A 23,918-nucleotide genomic window follows, 5' to 3' on the forward strand; every position below is an offset into this window, starting at 1 on the left:
AGCATATGGCAATGCCAATGGCTTATGCCGTAAAAAGAAACTCTGGATCTGGCATTTACTGATGAAATAATACAGCTAGTGCTTCAAATGTCAATACAGTTGTGTACACTGTGCACTCAAATCTTCTGCTTTGAGAGAAGGATACTGCTAAAGCATTTTTCTTTATCCTAAAGCTATTTTTTTCTTGCTGTTATTTGTAATATATATCTTAGAAGCTCAAGAATAGAAATTGCTGAATTTTTTTACTTTTTGTCTTATTTGTATGCAAATTCACTAGCTTGACATGAAACCTGAGCCATTGTCATTTGAATAGCTAGCTCTTCCATTTTTCCTTGAAAAGGAAAAAAAAGTGGAAGAGGGAGAAAAATAGAGGAATATTTGTTTTGAAGAAAAGTGTTTAAATAATGGGAAGGAGGATTGTGCTGGGAGCTTATCAACCTTCAAAGTGTCCCTCTGTTTATTAGACAAATGAGATACAAGTTTGTTTTTTACTGTTAAGTCTATCTTTCCTGAAGTTAAAACATATCTGAATATCAGCATGATCTTGTATTGAATTGTACCATTCTTCTTCATTTTACAGAGCATTTTATTGATTCTAATAACACCTCTGCAGTTAGTCTAATTATGGAATGAAGTATTAAATGATCTGAAAATCTAGAATCCACTCTATGATTTCTCTGAGAATTTATTATTCTACAATTCTTCCAGATCATGTGCTAATTCAGAGCTGAGGTCATTTTGCAGTGGTCCTAAATAAACAAAAAATCCAAGGAACTGTCAGTCCATTTTTAATCCATTTTTTATGTTCTTGTATTAGTGGTACAGGAAAAATTACAACATGATCTTAAATGAGAAATGAAAATACATGGCATGTTTGGAAGAGAGTGAGAAATGTCTTTATAATTTACTGCTACTCTTCAAAGATATTTCCTTCCCAGCAGCTAAGTATCTGATACAAAGTACACAGAAGTAAGGGAAAAGGAATATAATAGACTTTAATGATCTTTCTACCAGGTCATTTCATTTCACATGCTGTGGAAGTGTTTACACTGTTTAAGAAAAATTTTGAAATAAGTAGATCGTATCCCTCAGTTTTTGTTTGAAGGATTTTATAAAGATTCATCAAGAAGTGATGTTAGCAGCTTTATTAGTCCTTCTAATAGATTTAAAATTGTTTTCTGTTCATCTCAAAGTCTCATTTTTTCCAAGGGGAAAAAACAAGCCAAATTTCTTAACCTTTGCACATGATTTATACTAAATCTGCTGCATTGAATCTATTGTCCACACTCAGTTTCATTTGTCTTGCCCTGTGCTGCACTTTCTCTAAGGCAATAACACAGCTTTACTTGGCTGATTTACATTCCTTGGCTAGGAATGTAATTATGAAATTCCAAGTCCAGGTCCTGACCTCCTTTCTCAGGCTATGCCACAGAAAAAACAAAGGCCCCTTTGAAACAGAAAGAAAGGGAGATAAGCCAACAACAACATCTTCTCCTCAGTGTTTGGAAAATCTTTTACACCAGTTCAGCTTCACTGGCTGTGAAGCTCTGTAAATACTTTTTAGCATCCAACCAAGCGTCATGGGGAAAAAAGGGTAGGAAGATGACACAGCAACTGTGGGAAGTGTTCTTACCTCTGAGCTACACAGAAAGCCAAAGTCAGCATGGTCCCCTGCAGGTAGACCTGCTATTGTTGTGTGTGGTTGAATGACTCATGGATTTTTTCCAGAAAAACATCCTCACTTAGCTCTGATATCCTAAAGGCATTTTTTCCTCCAAAGTCTCAATAGCTGGCAGAGACACTAAGTCACATCATCCACATTGCATTCCCCTTAGAAATTAAGATTGCTTTGCTGTTAAAATAAATCAAGAGATTAAGCTAGTTAACTAGTATTTTCAGGGGTCTCTCCGTGAGCCATGTTAATGATGGCTAAAAATACAACAAGGAGTTGAAGAAGGAAAGTGTAAGCAATGTATTAATTAGAAAAAAAAACCTCATGAGACATAATAAAGTAGAAAAAATAAAAACACAATAGGTATTTTGCTCTTGATAAGGGAGAGGAGAAGACAAAAGAAAGAAATAGCCTGACTAATTATGAAAAAGTAGATATATAAAAGAAACACTGAGGAAGAAGTTACAGATACGTGAGGCAGACCAGTTTTCAGAAACAGCTTGCAGAAACTGAGTAAGATTGCATTACAAGCCCTTATGCACTGAGACAAAGCTCAAGTCAGCGTAAGAGAGCTTTATTTCTGTTACTAATATCCACAGAAAGCCAAGGATGACTAGATGAGACTTCTGGAGACTTGTTACTAGAGGTCATTCATGCTAAAAATACAAGTGTCAATAGGTAGAGATCTGTTTGTCTAGATCTAGTAGGTGAAAAATGGAATACAGATATTCACAATTATTGCATTTGCATACTGTTTAAAATCACCAACTTAATTACTTATACATACTCCTCCTCATTTGAGCCATGCTTTAGAAAAGTACACATGGCATGAAATATGTGTGAAACATTGCCCCAGCAAGGTATAAACATAAATGTACAATTACAGGTTTTAGTTCTGTCTTAGACTGAAGGACAATGAAATAAAATAAAAGAGACATCAAAAGCTGGTTAGAACGATTTAAAAAAATTAGATTGTTACAATAGGACAGAAGATTGTAGCTCTATTAATTGCTAAATGAACTTCATTTGTCAAATTTTCTCATATAAAATATAGAAAAGAGATCTCTGAAAAGAATTCATTTAAGAGATAATGTTCATTCATATTCTGAAACTAGTAATGAGATAGTAAATACTGTCATAAGAAAATGCCGCCTTTCACACAACAGCATGGAATCCATTTTAAGCATAACACTCATTTGTAAACTCGAAGAATCAAGACTCTAGCCTTAGGATTATACTAAAAATAAATCATTGTGGCTATGAATGTGTTTGAAAAAATTGTGAAAGCCTAACATTATAATGATAGAAAGACTAAACAGGGCAATGCAAATGTTCGTTTTTATTCCAAGATGCTATGCTCAAGATAAAGCACAGTTGTTAATGTCGTAGAATCATAGATTGGTTTGGGTTGGAAGGGACCTCAAGATCATCTAGTTCCAATCTACCTGCATGGACAGGGACACCTTCCACTAGATCAGGTTGCTCAAAGCCCTATCCAACCTGGCCTTGAGCATTTCCATTGAAGGGACATCCACAACTTCTCTGGGAAACCTGTTCCAGTGCCTCGCCACCCTCAGAGTGAACAATTTTTTGCTTGTATCTAATCAAAATCTGCCCTCTTTCAGTTTAAAGCCATTGCCCCTTGTCCTATCACTACATGCCCGTGTAAAAAGTTCCTCTCCAACTTTCCCCTAGGCCCCCTTTAAGTACTGGAAGCCTGCTAGAAGGTCTCCCTGAAGCCTTCTCTTCTCCAGGCTGAACAGCCCCAACTCTCTCAGCCTGTCTTCATAGCAGAGGTGCTCCATCCCTCAGATCATCTTCGTAGCCCTCCTCTGGACTCGCTCCAGCAGCTCCATGTCCTTTTTGTGTTGGGGACTCCAGAGCTGAATGCAGTACTGCAGGTGCGGTCTCAGGAGAGCAGAGTAGAGGGGCAGAATCACTTCCCTCGACCTGCTGGCCACACTTCTGTTGATGCAGCCCAGAATACGGTTGGCTTTCTGGGCTGCCAGCACACATTGTCAGCTTATGTTGAGCTTTTCATCAACCAATACCCTCAAGTCCTTCTCCTCCAGACTGCTCTAGATCCATCAACTACATGATCTTTGAGGTCCCTTCCAACCCTAACCTAACCATTCTCTGTCCAGCCGGTATTGGACATCAAGCTGTTGGCTGTAACTCTTTGAGTGTGACCATCCAGACAATTCCTTATCCACTGAGTGGTCCATCCATCAAATCCATGTCTCTCCAACTTAGAGACATCCCTCCAAATGCTTTGGACAAGTCCAGGTAGATGATGTCAGTTGCTCTTCCCTTATCCACCAAGGCTGTAACCCCATCACAGAAGGCCACCAGATTGGTCAGGCAGGATTTGCCCTTAGTGAAGCCATGTTGGCTGTCACCAATCACCTCCTTATTTTCTATGTGCCTTAGCATAGTTGCCAGGAGGATCTGCTCCATGATCTTGTAGGGCACAGAGGTGAGACTGACTGACCTGTAGTTCCCTGAGTATTTCTTTTTTTTCCCTTTTTAGAAATAAGGCTATGTTTCCCCTTTTCCAGTTGGTGGGAACTTCACCAGACTGCTGTGTCTTCTCAAATATGAGAAGTCTTCCCTTACATAGAGTATAAGAGGCATAATGAAGTGATTTAACTTTCAGAACATTAGCTCCTGCAAGTGAACCACGTGTTTTTATTCACTGGGAAACAAGGCAGTCTGAAGGTGGTTTATTGAAAATGAAAGACAAAAGAGAGCAAGGCTTTTTTAAGTTCAAGAAGAGAATCATATTTTAGTATATGCTTATGAAGCTACCAGGGAGCTATTGAATATACCTATAAGAATATGAACACAAACATTTCTTTTTCAAATACACAGAAATAAAATATAGTTACTATTATCAAACCAGAAATAATCAGGTGCAAGAGGACATCCTTTTATTGATCTAACATCAGGAGATTCAATGTATTAGGGAACTGTAAACAAACCCTAGTACAATGAAATACATGTGTTCTATGATAATAGTACCTGAAGACAAGTAGTTTATTTGCATTTGGATTAGGTGCATGCTTAGAGAAAGACTTCTTCACAAGCAAAAAATGTAATTGAATAAAAATACAAAATTAGCTGCTCATGCACCTGTGGACACAACTTATTGCAAAGAGAGCATGAAAAGTAGAAAAGATCAAGAAGGGACTAGAGGAATATTTGGGAATCTGAAAACTAAAAAAAAAAAAATCACTGTCAATAACCTTCAAAAAAGAAACAAAATTATGAAATATTTTAAAAATAAAATAAGTAAAGAAAAATACTCACAGGGAAATCACTGGAGAATTCTAATTAAGACTTTTTACTTAGTAAGAAGCTCAGGTTTTCTTTGGCACAAGACAATAGGCTAGACGAGGAAATAACAGGACAAAATACAACAAGAGTAAAATATATATCAACATCAGCAAAAAATTTCTAATGAGAACCTGCTGGAGAATGGCTGCAGAATATTTTCCTAAGTGTAGTAGTGGTATTTTTGTTACTTGAGTCATTTAAAACTAGCTTGTGTGATGCTTTAAAGTTTACAGATCCTGAATTCTTGGTTTCGCATCATGAATGATTCTTCCAACCTTTTTTAAAAAGAATGAGATTCTTTTCTCAAAGTATTGAGTGGATGAAGTCACTTGGCCTCACTTCAATACATGAGCTCAGGCGTAGGCTCTGGCTCAGCACTTCAGCACCCATCTCAGCTGGGTTACCTTGTACTGAAGTGCTTACCTGGAGTCCCCACCCCACTGTGACCAGTCACTGGAGGGACGTGAACTTTCCTGGGCTCCAGCATAGGACCTGCAGTGGATGCCTCTGCTTGGCCAGGTGGATGGATATTCTCAGGAGGAGCTCATCAAGCACCCACATTCATGGTCACATAGGAATGGGTGAGAAAAGGAGGGTTTTTCTCTGACTCAGAAACACAAATCAGTTCTCCAATGCTAGAAAATCTGGGTAATACTTTAGAGCGTTCTAAACATCATCCTGATTTTTTCAATCGGAGGAAAGCAGGGAAATTTATAATATCTCAGGAGAGTATCTAAGCTGTAAGGTAGTTTTTGTAGGAATAATTTCCCTCTGCTCCTCTGAAACTGGGTAAACATGCAAGCAGGAATATCAGTTTTACAAAGAAAGGAGAGAGAGGGCAAAGAACAAACCTGGCTTTAATCTGTGGTTCTGGCCTCTGTTTCTTTTTATGTGTAACATCAAAAATGCAAAAAACATAGTTACAAGAAAAAAATGTATAGGTACTGCTAAACGAAGAGAAAGTGAATAAACAGTAACGGCAAAGCTGAACTGCTCTAACTGATTTTCTTAAACCTCTGTGCAAGATTCTTTATCTTTGAACACTTGTTCCTTTGTGAATGATAATATTAATAGGATGCTCAGAGCAATCATTGCTAATAAAGAAATGCTAAATTCAAAATGAGAATGAGGAGTTACAGGCTCAGGAATATATACACAGCTTCTATGCTATGAACTCTTCAAGACACAGAGGGGGCACTAGATCTGGCAAAGAATGTAGAATGTACTGAATGTAGACTGAAGCGATCTTTAATTGTCCCATAGCTTTCCTAAGTGAGACTTACGTGTACTAATAGCTTCTATCAGTAAGATGCTCTAGGCCTACAAAGGTGTTCCCTTGGATATGATTAAAGTGTAGCGCCAAAGCCCTAAATAGGTATCTTTTCATTATTCATTCCAAAGTCTTATTAAAGCATGCACATTGAAACAAATATACTATTGTTTTCTGTATTTGAATGCCTTTAAAGGTAGATACATAGGTAGCATGAGTTTGTCAAAATTAAATATGTGAGACTCCTCTCCTCTCTTCCTAGATCCATAACCCCTGGGAGTGACAGATACAATATATATTCATCATTTGCATTTGCTGTTTTACACAGTTCTTCCCTAACCATGTGTGTTTGTATAATTGTTCAAAACATATACTACCTGGTGTGACACCTGCTGAGTAACAGGCACAATCCCTTTGCAATTTAAGTGAGGACTGAGAGAGATCAGGAAGGATCTGAAGCCAGGAAGGATGTCCATCTGTCCTACTAGGTATAATAATACTGTAGACGTGCTTCCATGCTTTCAGAACGTAGAAAGATCATGAGGTTGGAGAGGTGAAAAGATAAAAAACCTACATCTTTTAGTTCTTAAATAACAGAGCCAGACCATTATGAATTTATGAATAAATTTGTTTTGGTATCATTCCTGCCTCCCAAGGAAAAAGACAAAAAGAGAAAAAAAATAAAGGTAAAAGAGAAAGAATACCAACAGAACAATGAGTGTCAGAAACCTTGATAAAAGACTTTTCTTACAGAATTTGTACTCTGAATTTGCTAACACAAGAAATGTGGGTAGCACAGATAAGCCTTTTACATTTTAGGTACTGAACCATACTGCTTTACCCTAAACTTTTGAAGCATCCAGCAGTTTCTGTAGTTATGAGTGTAGCTTTAATATCAAATTTATAGAGCAGCACTATTAAGGAATTATTCAGGCACTTACATTTTTCTTTAAAAATGCTGTTTCAACAAAATGTAAAGCTGATTTCAAAGAAAGCTTCAGCTCTAAGTATTTCTCCAAGCCAAAGCATTTCTTTAAAAAAAAAAAAATAAAAGAAAAATTAGGTTTAGTCTTTCATATCGGAATAGCCAATATTTTATTGTTAGGATATCAATCTCTTATGGATTTTTTTTTTTTTTAAATTCCAGCTCTGATTGACAAAGTGTAAAACCTGTATGTTTGTAAAGTATCTTTGCTGTTCTGACATTAGTCGTCTTCAGTTAATCCTGCTTCATTTTTCTTTTTGTGAATACACAGAGTCTCAACTGAACCATATTAAGGACAAAAAGACCATAGTTTGTTTTGATAGGCAAAGTTATAAGCTCCTTTCCTTCCACCACCTCCCACCCTGATTTAGGTTTCTAAGCAGTGAAAAGGGTCAGTATAGCTCTTACTCCTGAGATCAAACTACTAGTAGCGCTTATTGCTGGGATCCAACTGGGATGCACTGTTTGCTCTTGCTCAGATCTGGATCACTTTCTCCTTATTGTTCAGCTTGCTTTGGATGTGACACTGAAATAAGGAAGCCTTCCCATACCTGGAACTCTAGAGCTCTTCCCAGTTAAGGAACTGAAACACTAAAAGACGTGATTCCTTTGTTTCTCCTTGGATCATTAATATACTAGAACAGGACACCCTTGCTGATTTTAAGGTAGAATTCAACTTACCTACGGCCATCTGATAACTGGCTGTCTAGTCTAGGCTAATCATTGAAGACCCCCTCTATAGTCAGTGCAGAAATTCAGACTCCACCAGGTATGATTCATCTCAAGAGCTATCTCATGGTAATAGGAACTGCCTTAGGAACTGCCTTCTGAAGGCATGCTTCTGCTTTATTGGCAGAGATGAATCACATATTTTGTGTTTCTGTTTTCAAAACAAAAGATGGGAATAGTAACACATTCCTACATCTGCAGAGTCATGTAAAGATAAGTACATTACAAGGATGGGATAAGTGGTATGGTAAATACTGCCATCAAATAAATGCTACAGAAAGAGACGACTCATGTTTTTAAAACAGTTTAAGAGCTGTGACAGATGCTGACCCTGGTACAGCACTACAGCTTAAGGTCTGGCAAGACCTAGGTAATCATAAAACCACCAGATACAAAAGAATGAAGAATTAGAGTTACTGAAATATTTCTCCTTACTTCAGCTTAATGACTAAAAAGTAATGTATCTACACCTGTCTTACATGTTTTATTCTTAAGGGAAAATGTAACTGATTGTATACTTCAGTATGGTCGTACTTGAAGTCTCATAAAATGAAAAAGCAAAAGCAAAAAGAGGAATATTTTTTGGTGACCAGTAGGAGGACAAAAAGTTCATCAGTGAAAAAACTGGTGGGAGTTTCCAAGACCAGCAGAAACGTTTGATCCAGTAAAACTGCAATTTTAAATCCTGGAGTGTCTCAGATCACTTATTTAAGCTTGGTAAGTGACAACAGAAATCTAGGTACTGGAGAAATCTCTACAGTTTCAGAAATTATCTATAAAGTCATGCAACATTTTTCATTTCTCACTTTCAGATATCCTAAGCAAGAATGACTAAATACATTCCTTTCTAGGTCAGAGTTCTTCAGACTGTATCCATTCAAAAGATAAACCCCTTTCATCTCGCTAAACTTTCAGATTTGTTGCCTACTCTAGATTGTCCCCTATGTCCCAGTTTATTCAAGATCCATTCACTTGCAAGATAGCCCCAAGCCACTAAAACTGGTCAGCACATTGCCTCGAAAATAAATCCTTTGCTATTTTCTCAAACACATTTGTCTCCTCAGCCCTGGAACAGTTCTTATCAAAATCAATACTGGTATCAGGATAACTAAAATCTGCCATATTTAAAGTTTTGGCATTCTTGCAGGCCTCTCTTATCTGTGAAACCATTTCCTTATAGACTTTGCTTACTGCCCTTGAAATCTATGGCTACATCTTAAAATCATCTCAACACCATAGTGTGCTGTTCTATTTAAAACCTTCCTAAATTAGCTGAAATATTCTGATAATTGATTAGTCTTTTCTCCCTTACCTACACTGACAATTGTCTTCTCTTTTGTTGCCCTTATCTGTCCCATCATTTTAATTTTCTAATCATTTTCCTAATTTAACCATTATTGTATTAGTCCATTATTAAAGTTTAATGGAAACATGTTTGTGGATCAGAAATATTGACATGCCATCTTGTTACATTTGTATAGACAGCAGTTTAACTATCTTACTGAAACCTCATTTGCATGGTACAACAGACAAAACAGATTACTACATGGACAAGACAATGAATGTTTTGGTCCTGTTCAAAAAGTACTTTGGTATTTACTGACTTTAAACATGTCAACAGTTTTATTGACTTGAGAATATTAATATGCTAAAAGGTAGATGCCTGATTAAGTATCTTGCTGACTTGGCATCTCAGCTCTTGTGCAAGGTGATTTAACTTTAATGAGTACAATGTCTGCTGTCAACAACTGACATGTCAAGAGCTCCAGCTTTAAGAAGTAAAACAGGCCACATACTGGGATCTAGACAGTTTTTCTATAAAATTGTCTTTTCTCACTTTGCTAATCTAAAAACTGGTCCAGGTAATTTTCCATATTAGCAGGAAAAATAAAAATCAATACATGATTATAAAATTGTATTTCTTATCTTCTAGTGCTTGCACTATCAGTAAAAAAATCTAGTTATCACAAGCTATCCAACCTTCACAAGGTTAGTATGAATTTGCAGTACAGTAGTTGTATCTGTACTATTTTTTTTTATTATAGAAATACTGCATGTACCTTTTAATTTGGTTGTCAGGGGAGACAGGAAGCAATAATTAAGGCTAAAAGATGGGGTATGGAAGCATTATTAAAGGATATATTGAAGATGGGAATTTGATCTGAGAATTAGATTATGATTAGAGTTGTTAATGCAGCTGTGCCACTCTTGAGTGACAGAGCAGCAGATGAACTGAACAGGCAATTATAACTACAGGAGTCTTCCTAATCTTTACAATCCCAACCTCACAGTCACATCCATTTAAATTAATTTTCATGAAGGCTGCAAATTTACAGCTTCACCAGATTGGAAATTTGTTTGTTTATTATCCACAGGAAATATTTTTAGGGAAGTAAATAGCACTGAAAGCCATCTTGTCTTTCTGCTTGTCTTTTTAACTTGCAGAATTAATAATATGAGATTAATCTGAAGGCTGCTGCTTTTATGAAAACTGATTGATTCTCAGCAGCCCAGCGTTATTACGATTATCTGTGGGAAGGTCAAAGGGAAGGCATGTAAAAGTCATAGCTGATTCATGAGTTCCGTATACTAAGCAGATGATAAAAAAGGAGGCTTGTGTTGATCAGTGTTATAAGCGAAGAATCAGTCTTTCTTGCAATACCGAAACTGAAATTCTAGGAAAAGGATTTTAAACAACTTTGGACATAGTTATTTAAAGATGTCTGTTGAGGAGAGATAGCAATAGTTCATTACTATGCATGTTGAAAACCTATTTTAAGGAGTTCTTTGCTGCTCAAAGATTAATTTACCACCACGTTTTTCCTCCACACCACTAATATAAATAATGGTTGTGGCTTAAATTGGTATTATATTTCGATAGCCTAGTTTTGACTATACAAAAGAATATGCTGCAGAACTGCTCAGAAATTTGGAAATGGAAACCATGAAACAGTACTTTTCTGTTCCAGAGTTTTATTTTGGAATGTCACTAATGAATGGAATAAAGTATGAACATTTAGAAACTAGACATTGTGGGTTTTTTTCAAAATGTAGAGCAGAGAGCTGTGGGAAGGAAAAATAAGACCTTGATTTGTAAAGATCAGTGACAGAAAAGTATTTGTCTACTGGTTGTCATTCAAGAAACCTGAAAGATAATTCCAGAAAACGATCATCTGCAGTTGATAAATATAAAGAAGATATTTAAACACCTGGCTTTAAGCATGTAAAAACATCTATTCAAGAACAGTCAATAGATATGCCTAATCTTCCCAAATCCTGAAGCGTATGCAGCCCCATCTTAATTCTCTGACAGGATAAAAGTCAATCGCATATCATCTTCATTGCTGACTTGGTTTCCCTTGGAGGGAAACATGGGTCAGCACACCATCAGGCAGCTTTGGTACATATTTACTATGTCTCTGATCTGGTCATCTAGGTGACCAGGTCATGTAAAACACCAGAATTTAGCTATAAATAAGGTGAATTCATAAATTTAATAGCTCAAAGACCGTTCAGTCAATCTACTACTCACAGAACATATGTACAAGCTCCAAGTTAAGCATAGTCACAGTTGGCTGAAGTGAGAATCTCAAGCTTGGTCTGATGTGGTTTTAGTTGTATTACTAGAAAGTAATGTACTAGAAAGTACATTTCTTGATATTTTGAACAGAAGTGCATTTATTTTCATATGAACTTGGAAACTTCAATCAGGTGCCATTTTATATTAAGATTATTTACATTCTTTAAAAAAAATTACTGAAACTTTCTATAGGGACAATGTTGATAATGCATCCTAATATTTTTGTTCAATGTCAATATTTTAAGTTACTCGTATTCTCCAGTTGATCTGAGGTGGGAGAGTAGGTGCCAGTGAAACAGAATACTTAATAAAAATAGCTGACATGTGAATGGTTCCTGCAAAGAAGCCATGGTGAAATATATATTAAAAAATATGAAAAATGGTGCTGGAATTAGACAAGCAAAATACATTAACAGTTGGAAGTATTGGAATTCCTTTTGTTATGACATATATTCATTTTTTCCAGAAGATTAATATATTTCTGACTTGTACTTTTTTCAGGATTTGGATTTATTTAAGAAATGTCAAATAATTGTTGTCATAGTATTTACTCAGCAAGATAACCTACCTTCCTTGATCGTAGCTTTTCTGGGTCAAAGCTTCAAGGACAACATATAGCATATTTTCTCAGGTGCTCTGCTTTAGTAGAAGGCTCCAAAGTTCAACATGTTTTGACTCAGAATCCACATGGGATAACAGAAATCTGTCAAAATGTTTTGTTTTGTTTTAAATAAAAGCTTCACAAACTCCTAAATATACAAATGGATTTCCTCTTGCAGAAACAAAAAGATATCCATTGATCTAAAATATGATGGCAAAAATCAAACAGAGAATTAACGTAACCTGAGTTGAGAGAGACAATGTTTGTCCAGGTTTTTTTTGAGGAAAGTAATTTAAAAGTGATTTTAGTGATTTATTTTAAGCAATTGTTTCATTTATTGACATTGCTGTTGTTGACTCATAATTTGAAACATTCATCACATGCTTAGTCAAGTCACACAGGCAAATGAAAATAGGTATGCGTAAATATCTGGAAAAAAATTCTGAAAAAACTCTGCTCCCTTTATTTTATTTTCTCATCATTCTTCCTGTCTTTGATTAACGTTGTGCAATTATGACTCCTCAGTATTTCCTCATATCTGAATATTAGTTGATTAATCTTGATTATAATGGATCGAGAACTGGGTTTAAAAACTAAGTATGTGAAGTATTTTATTCAAGAGGTTATGACTGATCTTTTTAAACATCCTTGACTTATTTGATAATTATACTATTTATAGGAGGTGAGTACTTATCAGCTGTTGCTATTAAAAGGTAGAGTAGATGAATGAGATTCTTTTTCTTCAGAAAATATTGAATATTTTAAGTCTGAAGGTGATCGGTCTTGTGTTGAAACATATTTTCCTTTTTTAATGATAAGAAGCAATACTACTTAGTTGCACAGAATTTATGCTGCACCAGAACTTTGTGCCAAACGAGAGAGTGATGCACGACCGTTTCCCTGATTCAGAGGACTTTTCTGGGGTGAATTGCCATTACAACTGCTACATGCACTTTTGAGTGTCTCAGTGGATCTGGTACCACTGAAGGGTAAAGGATTTTTCCTGCTGCTGTTACTGGGCTTCTGTGAGCAGGAAGTGTATGAAAGCGAGTTCTCCTTTGAGTGTTTTCACTTGAATTATGGTTTCTTTGTAAGAAGGAAGAAAAGGATCTTAGAGTGGCTGAGAAGTCTGATCCACAAAACATACGTATTTATGTGTTAAACTGCATTTGTATGTTGGGATTGTCCAGTCTCTTCTCCTTGTCTTTTTAAAAACTGTAGCTTCTCAGATAGGAGGTTTGCAAGGCCTGATTCAAAGCTTATGAATAACAGTGGAAATCTGTGGAGGAGTTCCTCTCCAAGACTGGCCATAATATTCTCTTGGGTATGGACAATCCCTGCTTAGGCCCCAGAGCACAAGGTTACCAACTAGATTACTCTTGTCCTTCAAGTTAGCCCAATGGCCTTAAAAGGGAATGTAGATTGATTGCCTGCCAAGATGCACACCTCTTAGATGTCGCTCACCAGCCTGAGCTGCAGCACCAAGGACACTGTTGCATCCTCCACAGCCAGGAGGAAATGGTCTGCCTCTTGTAGGCAGGATAGGTACCTTGAGTTGATTAGTTAATTAGTAGTTCATTATATTCAACTCAATCCAGCTGGCTAATAATGACTGGATGCCATAATTCCCCCTTTTTGTTTTACATTTTTTGTTTTCACAAAGGCTTTATGGGTGAGCAGAGACCCAGCCCATTCATCCAACTCCAGCACACTTCCCTCCCACAAATACCACATCAGGGCTTGCAGCTTTACCTTCTTCTCCAAAGGACTCTCACTCGAGCTCCCAGCTCCGGCGCTGGCTCCGGCTCTTTTGGCTCAGGCTCTCGGCTCGGCAAGGGAGTCGGGGCTTCCCAGGGTCTCACAGATGTATCACATCAGGGTCACCAGTTGTCACTCACCAGCCTGGGCTGCAGCACCAAGGACACTGTTGCATCCTCCACAGCCAGGAGGAAATGGCCTGCCTCTTGTAGGCAGGATAGGTACCTTGAGTTGATTAGAGTAATTAGTTCATTATCTCAACTCAGTCCAGCTGGGTAAGAATGATTGGTGCCATACCTAGATGCCTCTCCGATGACCGCAATGAGGAGACTAAAGGGATGAGCTTATTACCTGTGGTCTGCTAGCGCTGCCCTATCACTATAACCCACGAGAGCGTGTTTACGCTAAGCAAGCCAATTGTAGAATGTAGACGTGTCACGCCATCTTCTGCTATATAACCTGTGTGTTGTTTGTAATAAACGAGCATGATTTCTAACCGAGCATGACTCGGGTCCATCCACAGAAGGGTTCCTACTACAGAAATCCACAGTGGTAAACTAGTAGGTCAATTCATGACATGTTAAAACTCATACCTGGCACCAAATTCATCGTCATTATGCATTGCATTTTTAAAGTTTGGGATGTTTTAATGCATAGCAACTAATATTGAAATAAATACTTTGTTATCCTATTTAAGGGTTAAAAGCATGGATATCTGAGTAGCCTTATTCTGTGCCATTGTCACCTGATCTCTTCTTTTACCATGTTAAAAATCCATTGCCCATCTGCTTGAAAGATATTGAAGATTTCTGAACATCTGCCATAAGACACAATGGAAAGGTCAAAATACTGTTGGATGTACAAATCCATGCTGATTTTATTATTGTAATAGTTTGACCTAATACTGACATCATCAACAAAAAAAATGTAGGTCAATATCCAGCTTTTGAGCTGTAGTCAGTAATGTACATAAAGACAGTCTCATTCCAAAAAACCTAGAAGCTCTTTGATTTAGATATGTAGACAGATCTACATCCATTATCAGAGGTACAACTTCTCTAAATAAAGGAAGGCAAAACCATCCTTGGTGTTATCTATAAGTTGTTTGTGAGGATACATGTAGGTTACTACTGAGTTTAGGCATCTCTATGTGTTAATGTGCCTTGCCACTCAATCTGTGGAAAGTACAATGTAACAAAATTATTTAAATTCGTTTTTAAAGACATTAGGCATCTAGATGCTTTTGAAAGTGCCTGCCACTTGATAAATGTCATTTTTATCTTCCCCCAAAGCTTTCTGAAAACAAAGAATAGATTTATTGATTAATACAGCTGAAAAAGACAGAGTAAAACCCTTCTGAGCACATCACCAGGTATTCTTTAATTTCTTTTAGTCCCTTGATCTTTCAGAAGACTGCTTCTCTCTGAATACTTCCAATCACTCAATGATCAGCTCCAGATCTTCAGAGCTCCCAATTTAGTCTCTGCATCTAATTTGAAAGAGAGAAACTGCACCAAAAACTAATAGTATTTTAAGTTTGCAAAAACCCCAGGACATACTTCTAAAATGAACTTTCATTAAGTTCATAAAAAACTGTCCAACAGCAAGCTTCCTTCTAATGACATGATTAGTTTATTGGTTATGATAGGTCTCCAGGGGAAAGAAAAACCAAATCTTTTTGTATTTTTACAACCTCAACAGCAATGGGAAAACCTGCTCTGAACCAGAGGCATGCAGGTAATACTGAAAACAGAATTGAAGTAGCATTAGTAACTTTGAAAATCCCCTGACACATTTAAGAGGAAGAGAAAATAGTACATTATAGCTTAAAGAGGCTATAAGTCTATGATGTTTACTATCTTCAATATTTGAAAGCAACCAAAAACCAAGTGGCTCATGAGATTCATAGCTGCATGCGTATTTCTGTATTTACAGTAAAATAGCTCACGGGAACCCATTTATGTCATGTATTTTTCTGTCAAGCTAGGACAATATTTTTATTTTAGTTTTCTATGCTAATTGAATTGTGCTACCTCACAGTGATCAAAGAGTTTATCACTCAAGTGATAAAGACACACAAGTGTGTGTATTCACCACAAGTTAGAGCTAAAATAGCATCCTCACACTCAGCATCACTCAGATATTATACGCATTACTAGAAAGTAAATAGTTTGTAAACTTTTTTTCATAAATGGGGATGTTTGCTGTGTTTGAGAGATATAAATCCAAGCACATATATTTTAATATATTTTAAAATATCACAGAATAATAATACGAAAGAGTATAATAATTGTTAACAATTAAGTGAATAATCTATTCAGTAGAAAGGAGTGAATCGTGCAGCTCAGTAATTCCAGGGTTAAAATGTTCCTTTAGCACAAATTATGAAATATCTGCAATAAATTTAAGTAATTATGCTATTAAGCAGTTCCTCATCTATTGAATTAATAAAACTTTATGTTCATTTCATAACCTCTTTAGACACCCTCAGTTACTGCAGATTTAATCCTCTTTGAACCTTTCTATATTTAGTTTTCTGAAGATTGACTAAGACCAATCACCCAGTGCCATAAGAACGAGATTGTTTTCTCACTTCATTATACTATTCATTTCCCACACATGCCACCTCTTTTTTGTACCCTGAGCTCTGAAATGAGGCAACCTATGTTAAAATCTTCTAAAGGTCTTTAAATGGGGAGAACTATTCCATATGTGTAGGAGGTTTTGTCAGATTGCAATATATTGCTATTGATTTGTTTTTTTTTTCTCATTTTCATCTAAAGTCTGTGTCATATTCTTGCTTAACATCTTCTGAGATTAATATCAGCAGTACAGTTAATTGGAATTGAAAAAAATTGTGAGCTGTGCCTTCTCTCCTAAAAGACAACAAAGCTTATATTTTCCCTTTATTTCGCTGTCAGTATAGCTTACTAAGCCTTATGTATTTAAAGAAAATATGTGTATGTGTCTATATCAGAACGAAGCTTATTTAGATGCCTGACTTTCAGCATCCAGGTTTCCACATGTCATCATCAGTAAGAGTAGTGAACATATAGAATCATAGAATTGTTCAGAATGGAAGAGACTTTGAAGATCATCAAATCCAACCATTAACCTAACACTGCCAAGTCCACCACTAAACGGTGTCCCTAAGCACCACATCTACATGTCTTTTGCCTCCAGGGACAGTGCCTCAACCACTGTCTTGGGCAGGCTGTTCCAATCCTTGACAACCATTTTGGTGAAGAAATTTTTCCTAATATCCAATCTAAACCTCTCCTGGTGCAACTTGAGGCCATTTCCTCTCCTCTTATTGCTTGTTACTTGGGAGAAGAGACCAACACCCACCTTGCTACTACCTCCTTTCAGGTAGTTGTAGAGAGTGATAAGGTCTCCCTCTCAGCCACCTTTTCTCCAGGCTAAACAACCCCATTCCCTCAGTCGCTCCTCATAAGACTTGTGCTCCACACCATCACCAGATTCATAGCCTTTCTTTGGGTGCGCTCCAGCACCTCAATGTCTTTCTCACAGTAAGGACCTCAGAACTGAACACAGGCCTCACCAGTGCAGAGTACAGAGGGAAAATTACTTCCCTAGTCCTGCTGGCCATGCTATTTCTGATACAAGATAGGCGGCTTTCCAGCCACTCTTCCCCAAGCCTGTAGTGTTGCACAGGGTTTTTGTGACCCAAGTGCAGGACCTGACACTTAGCCTGGTTGACTCTCATACAACTGGCCTCTACCCATTGATCCAGCCTGTCCGGATCCCTCTGTAGATCTTTCCCACCCTCAAGCAGATCAACACTCTTGGTGTTGTCTGAAAACTTACTGAGAGTGCACTTCATCCCCTTGTCCAGATCATTGATAAAGATACTAAAGAGAACTGGTCCCAATACTGATCCCTGGGGAACATCACTTGTGACTGGTCACCAGTTAGATTCAACTCTGTTCACCACAACTCTGTGGACCTGGCCATCCAGCCAGTTTTTTACCCAGCAAAGAGTATGCCCACCCAAGCCGTGAGCAGCCAGTTTCTCCAGGAGAATGATGTCTAAAGAATGCTTACTGAAGTCTAGGAAGACAATTTTCACAGCCTTTCCATCATCCACTAAGTGGAACATCTTGACCTCAGGTTAGTCAAGCAAGACCTGTCCTTCATAAACCCATGATGACTGGGCTTGATGCGCTGGTTGTCCTGTCCTTTGTTGCTATGTTTCCCCTCGCATCCAATAAATGATGGAAATTCTTCTTAGCCTTCCTTTAATTGTTAATGCATTTATAGAAATATTTTTTATCGTCTTTTACAGCAGTAGTCAGATTAAGTTCTAGTTGGTCTTTGGTCCTTCTAATTTTCTCCCTGCATAACCTCATGACATCCTTGTAATCCTCCTGAGTTGCCTACTCTTTCTTCCAGAGATCATAAACTCTTATTTTTCTCCAGAGTTCCAGCCAAAGCTCTCTGTTCAGCCAGGTCAGTCTTTTTCCCCACCATCTTGTCTTTCAACACATGACTCCTGTGCCAAAGTCTGCCCTCCAGAATTCCAAGGTAGCAGTTCTGCTGACTCCTGTCCTTACTTCTACAAGAATCAAAACCATAATTTTATGATCACTATGCCCAAGATGGCCTTCAACCATCACATCATTCACAAGTCCTTGTCTGTTCACAAACAGTTCCAGCAGAATATTTTCCCTAATTGGCTCACTCACCAACTGTGTCAGGAAGCTATCTTCTACACACTCAGACATCAGCAGACATCTGGTAAGTTAAAGTCCCCCACAAGAATAAGGGCTAGCGATTCTGAGGCTTCTCCCAGCTTCTTATAGAATATTTTGTCTGCCTCTTCATCCTGGTTGGGTGTTCTATAACAGACTCCCACCATGATATCTGCCTTATTGTCCTTCCCTCTGATTCCTACTCATAAACACTCAATCTTATCACCATCATCATTAAGCTGTAGACAATCAAAACACTCTCTAACATACAGGGCAACCAAAACACGTCTCCTTCCTTGCCTATCTCTTCTGAAGAGTTTATAGCCATCCATTGCAGCACTCCATTTATGTGAGTCATCCCATCATGTTTCCATGATGGGAACTGCATCATAGTTTTCCTGCTGCACAACAGCTTCCATCTCCTCCTGTTTGTTGTCCATGCTGTGTGCATTGGTGTAGATGCACTTCAGTTGGGTTATTGATCCTGCCATTAAAAAAAGAGGTTATTATACATGATCTGAAGGCAAATGTCACGTTTTGAGGTCAAAAGACCAGTCTATCAGTGTCCCAAGTCAGGCGAGACCATTGGGTCCGACTCCCTCTGCCTTCCCTTAGCAGCCCAGTGAATCGGAGGGTTGTTCATCTGGCTTATCATGGGACCCGGCACTAATAGACAAACAGGAGGTAATTTGTCCAGTATATCAGTTCCCAAGTCAGGCGAGACCCTTGGGTCCAACTTCCCCTGCCTCCCCTTGGCAGCTCGGTGAATCAGAGGGTGGTTCGCCCACTTACTAGGGACCGACACTAGTAATACTATGGGCCAAATTCCTTATAATAAATCAAAAGTTTCCGGAAACATACATATATATTTTATTTGTGACAGAATACAGGTTCAAGGATAGTCAGTGATAGTGACTGACTACAAAAACAACTTTAATTAAAATACTACAGTGATAATATAAACTTATTACTGATTAGTGATAGCACTAAATAGCTAGTAAGGTGTTAGTAACTAAGCGCGCATAACACAGAGCTCTTACCCAATAGGCGTCCCTAGTCGGGGAGAGAAGAGAGATTCAGCCCGTCGACTGATCTCAGACGTTCCGATGCGGAGGGGTTCTCCCTAGCATCCCCTTTGTCTTTTGCCATTTTATATTATTTCTTTACTTTTAGGTGGAGCTCGGGTGACTCTAGTCAAACATCGCTTTATTAGGATTGGTGAAAATTTCTCTCGTGAGGAGTGGAGATGTGATTTAGTAGCTAATTTGCCATTACTGCTAAAGCAGTGGTTGTGATTTTTCTTTCACTAGGTGCTCCCTCATCCCTGATAACAGGGATGAGCCGTGGTACCTCCGTATCACTCTACTCCCCATTTCAAGGATATTGTGTAGGCCTTGATTGTTCCTGGGAGCAGCAGCTGTGTCCAGCAGGCCGTGTCCATCCTGGGAGCAGCAACTGTGTTTCACTTCAAAGTTGCTCTAATATTGCAGCCTTTGAGCTAAATTTTGCAAAGCCATATTTCTCCAATTTTCACCAATTTTGGTTATTTTCCCACAGCAAACAAAGAAACCAGCAAACAACTGACCTCTATCTTTTGTCTTGACTTGTTGAGGCATTATTGATTCCCATTACTTGTTGCTCTACCTGAGGAGAAGAATCAGTGCCCCTTATCTTGCGATAAAGGGCATTGTGACAGGAAAACTGCAAAATCTATGTCTTTTTCCAAAAGAGGTAGGAATTCTCTTTGCATCTTTTGCGAAAGGAGGGAAACTGCTATTTCTCTCCAATTCATACACTTGTTGTGTCAGAAGCAAGGCTAGACATTCAGTACAACTTCATACATTTCATAATTACTTCTATTTCAGAGGGAAAGATCATAGATATTAAATAAAAGTTACAGTACTGGAAATTAATAAGTGAGAAATCGAATCTGATGTTGAGTTTCTAAATGCAAATAATACAGTCATACTATAGTGTTCTTAACAAAGAAGTTGAAACTTAGTTGAACAAAGTTTTTTTCTATGCCTTAAGTCTATCTTTATTCAGTAATGTACTAAAATTATGTACGCATTAAATATTGCTGAATAAAAATAGAAAGTTGGTGGTCTTGGAAGCTCTGATTTGTAACAATTCCACTTTTTTGAGTTACATGGGAACAAAGAAGACATCTTAAAATTTACTGAAATGCTAAGGACATTTTATTTGCCTTGCTGTAATTCAGAAATGGCTGAATGAGTGCTGAAGCAAAATTCGAAGACTTTCAAAAAGTCATAGATAATTGGAAAAATAAGGGAGGTATATTTAGACTAGAGAGAATTTTAAACATTGCTGGCAATGGATTTAATGTTCTCATTATTCCAAAGAAAATAAAAACCAACCCAAAAGCATGCTATTTAGATGACTAGCCAGATTACAAAATTCTAAGTTCTTCCAATCAAGCTCTAAGTAAATTGGCTGGAAGTAATTATTAAGTGTATTGTCATTTAAGTTTGTTTGTTTGGTTTTTTTTTTAATGTGATGGTAAGTTCCTGCAGGTTTTAGATAAATTCATGGCATACTGTCTAATAATTCATTGGATTCCAATTCTGGTTGTTTTTACTACCATATATATTTTAATTCTAGAAAAGAGCAAAGTGGGCAATGAACACTGACCAACGAGAGGGAAATTTTGCTGTTTCTGAACTCTGTATAATTTGGAAAGAAAGAAACCCAATGCCACTCCAATTTTGCTGCAATTTGGTGTGTTTATTACTGCTTCTTTCTAAGCGTGATCTTAAAAGTGGAACTTGTGACAGGTGTGAGAAAACAGGGTTCCAACATGTTCATCAGCCTGTGATGTTCTCACACTTGGAAGGATTTGTGCCTGCTTCTGGAAGCAGCCATCAAGTTGTATATTAAACAAGAGCGAGACATAGTATAGGAATATATAGTGTCAAAAAAAAAAAATAGTGTCAAAAATGTGCTGCTTTGCACAATAAGACAAATGGTGAGTTAACACTACTGAACTTTTATAAAGGAAAAATCTGTAAATCATTGAGTTTTCTTGTGGATAACTGTCTCTAAGTAACTTTACCTAAGCAGGCACTTGACAAATAACTCTTTTTTTGAAAAAGATTTCTGTATCTAGATGACAGAGTCTTCAAATCATCAAATTGCAATCATATTTTAATCGGCGAGATCCTCAATGAGACTGGGTGTCCAGACAACCATGCAGAAAAGAAGCAGCAAAGGAAATTGCTCAGCTCTGTAGTCATCTAGAGGAGACCTATGGAAAGTTGAAATTAATGTAGATTAAAAGTCAAATTGCATCTTTCCAGGTTTATCTGACTACAGTAGGGTTGTGAGCCAAGGGACCTGCTTGGGAGTGCATGTACCTTCTCTGTAAGAAGCAATTCCTTCCACTTTCGATTGTGACATCTTTCAAAACATATAAGATACACTTCCATTTGCTCTTATTCAGCTCCTCTGAACTCAAAGCTCTTTATTCCTTTCTCTTTATCCAGGATGAATGCTGGAGCCGAGACCTGTGGCATACCGTCAAGGTCAGTATTTTCAACAGAACTTAGGTAATTCTCTCACAGCTTAATGGGAGTTAGGAAATTCACAGCCATGTGTGCCTTTAGTAAAATCTGTTCACCATGACCACAGTAAAGAGTATTTCTCATACATTCTCACTGAGCATTTAGAAATATCTGATTTCACAGTTACCATAACTTTTTCTAATGTCTACTCCAAGGAGAAGAAAAATTGTCCTGTGCTTGTTGTTACTGTTAGATTTCCAACAGTAACAACAGTGGACACTATTTCATATTTACTTGAATATTATTAAGAGCAGGATTTAGTCCATAGCACCTGAGAAATTGTCTCAGAATCTGCACTGATGGATTAAGCCCTCAGTGTAGAATATAACTTCACTATATCACAGGGAAGTATCCCTTAATTAAATGGTATTCTTTAAAGCTTTTTTGGGAAGTAGGATAGCCAAAATATTTGCAGCTGATCTAAGTCCCTTGTCAGCAGCACTGTGAGATAAAACCCTTTCCCAGATGACTTTCTGATCTAGCGAATTGCCTTATGAAATCTTCAGAGATGCAAGATACAGGAACTGATATAATAAATATAATTGAACTTATTTTAAAAACAACTAAAGATTTAGTGCGTTTGTTCTGTGTTCACAAGGAAAATACTGAATCAACATAACACAAGCTGTAGGTCTGTAAAGTCCCGTAAGGGGTAACTGCAGAAATATGCACTGCAGCAGGCTGGTTTCCCTTGCTTGGTGACATTTGCAGCTTTTTGAGAAGTAAGATACTGAGATTGTCTTTCCAGCTGACAAGAAATCGTTTCAGTGGCAGACACCTCCAGAGGATCAGTTTATCTCCGTCCTCAGCTGGGGCCCATCTATGCCAATTTGTACCTAAGCTTGAAATATTTGTAGTGCCTATGTTAATCAGCCCAGGAGGTCTCAACCAGCTCTTCTGTTGGCTCTAGAAATGAGCAAAGAGGAGCAGAAGCAGCTGAGCAGCAGTCAAGTATGGCAGAAATGTGCTTTGCAAGTAGGATCAAACCCGTGGTGTGACAGGACTGCTTAGACAAGTTTAGGACTGTAAAATAGTAAGAAATCATAGCAGAGAGCCCCCCTGTGCTATAAAGAATGAAGTTAAAGGATATAGTTAGAAATACCTTGAGTAAGGAGAGGCAAGGAAGCTCATGGGTGGGTGCATAGAGTAGAAGAGGAGGAAGGGCTGTGGTGAAAGGCTGTGAGGGAGGGAGCAAAGCACCCATCAGTCATGCTCTGAGGGACCTGCATGTAGTGAGCAGCATTTGAAAGGTGTGCATTGTCCTCCAGGCCCTTCCTGGATTCTCCATGCTTCAGCTCTCTGTTTATCAAGCTCAAGTGAGCCAGTGGGCTCACGTGGTTCAGTCATGCCTCCAAACCTGCTTGATGTATTGAACAGGGTTGTGTCCAGTGTCTTCTACTTCCACCTGAAATAAGCAACTACACACACACAGCTGCCTCATCTATAAACAGACAGTCTATAAATAGTATGATTATAGCAACGACAATAACAGAGCTTCCATCTCTATGCCAAGTGGGAGGGGGTGCTGTCAAGATTTTGGAGAATAATTCTACCCTCTATGGAAAGGCATAAGCTCTTTGCTATTAATTTTGATCATCAAAGATGTTTCAACATGAAAGTGTTCTCCTTTCACTGTTGTATTATTTTATGGCCTAAATGGATCTTAATGACAGTATATGATCTAAGATGTCAAG

The sequence above is a fragment of the Tauraco erythrolophus genome, chromosome 7 (genome assembly GCF_009769465.1).
Source record: "Tauraco erythrolophus isolate bTauEry1 chromosome 7, bTauEry1.pri, whole genome shotgun sequence".
Taxonomy (NCBI): Eukaryota; Metazoa; Chordata; class Aves; order Musophagiformes; family Musophagidae; genus Tauraco; species Tauraco erythrolophus.